Source organism: Camelus dromedarius, chromosome 32 (genome assembly GCF_036321535.1).
Source record: "Camelus dromedarius isolate mCamDro1 chromosome 32, mCamDro1.pat, whole genome shotgun sequence".
NCBI lineage: Eukaryota > Metazoa > Chordata > Mammalia > Artiodactyla > Camelidae > Camelus > Camelus dromedarius.
In genome coordinates this window covers 4,413,429-4,417,727 of record NC_087467.1, presented here as the reverse complement: position 1 = coordinate 4,417,727, position 4,299 = coordinate 4,413,429, and the positions used below count along the sequence as shown (strand labels likewise).

At 36.0% G+C, this 4,299-nt stretch overlaps 1 pseudogene; it reads right to left on the bottom strand.

The window, feature by feature from the left end:
• Window positions 1-3,157: 3,157 nt before the first annotated feature.
• LOC105104729 (general transcription factor IIE subunit 2-like) lies at window positions 3,158-3,799 on the bottom strand (annotated as a pseudogene).
• Between the last annotated feature and the right edge of the window lie 500 nt (window positions 3,800-4,299).

Here is a 4,299-nt window from a genome sequence, read left to right as displayed (position 1 = left end):
ATATCTCCATTCTCATGACTTTAAGTCCTAATAATTGTCAAAAGCACACCTAAACCTGTTCCTGGATCCTTGGATATATGCTGGTTTATACTGAGGCTCTATGATTTTATGCAATTAACTTTAATTTCATGATATTAAATTTTCCTTAATTTGAGATTGTGTATCGTAGTTCTTTTCTATCATCCACAGCATCTAGCTAATTTTTTAAGTACATAGTGTGTGTTATGTAAATATAGTTTTATTGCCAATGAGAACTATAGATTGAGTTTTAATATTAGACCAAATGATATTAAATGATATCTGACCCAGCTTCAATTTTAAATACTGTGAAATTGCAAGATTTACCAGGTTGCTAAAATATATACAGTACTGTAAAAAAAAATTCCAACCTTAAATAATAGTTGAGAACTATGTAAATGAAAAATATCTCCTGGGGATTTCACGTAAGGATAGGAGGCCTTATACCACAGGACAGGCATACTTTATGATCTTGTCTTTCTCAGAGGAGAGTATGAATCTAATTCTGAGCTTCTCAGGAGAAAAAAATATTGGCGTTTAATTAACACCATAAGGCAGACAAACATAGTTCAAGTGATCTTTATCTCTGATGTTTGCCTTGCATGCTTTCAGGAATAGAAGGCTTTCAACAATGTTATGCTTTTTTGTAGTGCCCCTTTAAGGTACCTTCAGGCACCAGGCACATAATCTACGTGCATAATATGGCTTTATTTATGGGGACACTTGCTGGGGCTTGTAAGAAAGTGGTTTTATATTATTATTCAAATATCAAAATGATTATTCTGTGTTACTTACGTAAGCACCTCTGGGAGAATACACTTTTTTTTTTCTATGAAAAAATAAGGTTTGAGACATCCACATGACAAATACTACAGTAAGTCTTCCAAAAGCCTTGATATAATTCTACAGGATTTCCAGAAACCAGCCAAACTGACTCTGCAGCTAATTATTAACCTTTTGACTGTATGCCCTTGTTACTTGGGTACCACAGAAGTAGAATCATAAAGTTAGAATCTCCAATACAAAATAAAATAGGAATCACTAATTGGATAGATATTCTAGGAAATTATTTTGATCATTTTCTGTGTCCCAGGCTATAGTAAAATATATTAAAATTCCTAGGGATAAGGCAGCAAACATAACTTGAGGTCATTTTATTGGCACTAATGGGAGACAGGAAGCAGGTAAATAAATAAATGGAAAAAAAATCAGACAGTGACATGTAGAGAATTTGTAAAAGGGTGACGTTATATAGAATGCCAGGTAGAAGGTTCTAATTTTGATTGTTATCATAGTAGGTATTTTGATGAGATGTTATTTAAACTGAAATCTAAATGACCAGAAGTGAAGTATAGACTGATAATTGGGCAGAGTTCTTTAGGCAAAGATACTCATTCATTCAGATACCTTAAGGAGACCTATCAGTCAGGGAAGGAGCATTTTTACCATTATTTAACATATAAAAAGATTACCTCTCAAGGTATTTATTCAACAAGGGAGGGTTGACTAGTTTTCTGTTTCATTGTCCCTGTTAGGATTTCAAGTTTAGGCTTCACCTGACTGAGATCCCACAGTATCTGACTGTGCCATGAGCCACATAAGACTTTTATGGATGCTAAGGCCAGGACAGAGATTCTAGAGAACCACATGTAGGCACATCAATGACTTAACCTAGAAGTGACGTGTCACTCCTGCTTACATGTTAGTGGCCAGATCTTATCAAACATCATTCTCAATTGTTGAAGGGGCTTAGGCAGTGAAACTTTACATGCCTAAAATCAGAGCAGAACTAGATATTGGAGAACCCTGACAAAAGCTCTCTTAGATAGGAAACAGATTGAAAAATGTACAGAACACAATAAAATGGAGAGTGCTAACATGTAGAGATGAGGAGAAAGTCCTATGGGGTGAGGTTAGAGATAGAAGTCAGGATCTTTTAAGGATGTTGTAAGGCAAGAGTTAGTTGTTTAGATTACCCTAAGAGCGATGGGAAGCTGCTGTATGCTTTTAAATGATCATATGAGCTGAGTTGTGTCTTTAAAAGATCATTTGGTATGGTATGTGGAAAATGGGTGTTGGGCACAATAAAGAAGGGGACCAGTAGGAAGCCGTTGAAATCTTGTAGGAAATATGGGTTGTGATGAAAGCAAAGATCTAGAAAGGTGGAATCATAGTTAAAATTGATCTCCTGATGGAATGGTTATGGAGGGAAGGATAAATGTTTTGATTTTTGTCTTGAGCAATGACGTGGTGCCTACTGGTGTCTAAGATAGGGAGGAAATGTAGAGTACTTGTTTGTAGTGTAAATCCAGAGCTATCTTTTGAGTATAGATGATAGATACATAAAAGATCATGAAGGATACGTCCAATACATGCTGTTACTGATGATTCAGGAAGTCACTGAGGACGGAGATACAGATTTTGGAATCTTCAGCATATAAATGGTGTTTTTCAGCCACAGGTAGGCATTTACTTAGGGAGACCTGATGGGTGTTATACAATAGGTTTACTGTTGATTTGAGACTAGAAAGCAAGTGTCTGGATTTTTAATCTTAACATTTCTTCCATTGTTAAATGCATCTTTCTGGAACAAACTACACACATTCTCATGGTGACAAACAACATGGTAAAGCTTCCAGGGACTGTGCCTTAAAAATGGCCTGCCTTACTCTCTAATCAATAAGAAACTGTTTTTAAGACAGCTGCTATTTTCTGGTGCAGAATGCATCTCAACATTTCCTGGCTGAGTGGTTCTGGAGGCTGCTTCATGATTACATTTTATGTTACTTATTGAAGGGCCCACAATTACTATGCCATCTTTCACAGCAAAAGATGATTCTGTTGACCCTCCATTGACAAAGCATGTGAACTAGCAAATGGGCTTTATCTAGGTGTCCACATTATCTTGGTTTCTTAGGGAACCAACCAAATACTTAAGATAGGACGTCTTTGTAATCCCTGTTTACCCAAATTCTATTTATCAGCAACACACTCAAGTTTGAAGTTCAGTAAAACCTCTTTCTGATGATCTCTACATGTCTCATTTTGATGTGAAAATATGAAAAATACAAATTATTAATCAAATTTTACATATGGATGCTTCATCTCTTCCCTAGTAAATTATTAGGATGTGTGACTTCTATTTTAGGTTCCTCTTCGAATGTCCTAGCCTATCATAAAGCCCAGAAGAGGTATTCAGTAGACTCTTTGTTTTCTGCATGTGTTGTTCGTATGTACATGTGTGAGTGTTTTGTGTATATGAATGTGAGGGGGAGAGGAATAAATGAATTCCTCCTAAGACTCGCTGGTCATGCTTAATCTAAGAAACTACATAAAGCCTTCTTATCTTTCCTGTTGCACTTGGGCCTGAAGGCATGCTGCCCATCTATTACTTCAATTTGTGGATTGTTGACTAATGCCTCAGTCATCAGCCATTGTTTCTGCTTGAGTCCAATATCTAACGGTTGTGTTTCGTCTAAAATTTCTTCTAAAGTAAGAGGACGTGCATCTCCTTGCTGATGCCATGTCTTTGTGTAGTTCATAGTCTTAGCAAGAACTCCAAGCTTGTATCCAAGGCCTCCTGATAGAGCTTTCAAGTTAAATGATCCGTTGCTATGATCAGAATTTTGTTTAGAACCTGTTGATCCTCCACGTTCTAGCTTTGCTTTCTTCTTTGATGATGAAGATGATGCCTCAGGGGACATCAAATGTTTTTCTACCTTAGGAGTGGAAAGAGCTCATTTTTGAACAGCTCCTGTTCTCTCAACAAGCTTGGATCCATAATGCTGAGCCTAAAGGGCCACCTCACATGCCCCACCACCGCCTCCTAGCACCTCCACCTTGACCAAACCAATGAGTCCATTTTGAAACAAGGTATATATTCCAAATTGTTTTTCTAATATACAAATAATAAATCTACTTTTGAACAATTTGAAATTCTAGAAATAGCCTAAGTATTGCATTTTAGATAGCTCTAAATATTTTGGAATTTCTGCATGGATCTATAAATCATACTATTATTAAATGGAATCTTATATTACCATTTTTCAGATCAAAACCAGCCAGACACTGACAATTTCAAATGAATTAATCTAACCTATTTAAATTTTCACATATTGATTTCCCATAGTATATGGTGAGCATGTTTTCTGACTGAATGATTCTCAAATATATGATGTAATTCGCTGTTCAGCAATCCCTGATTTAAATACTGATTCATTCACCAACTTCAGTATTGTTCACCTTTATTTTCTTTTCCTATTGTTAATAAATAAAATTTGC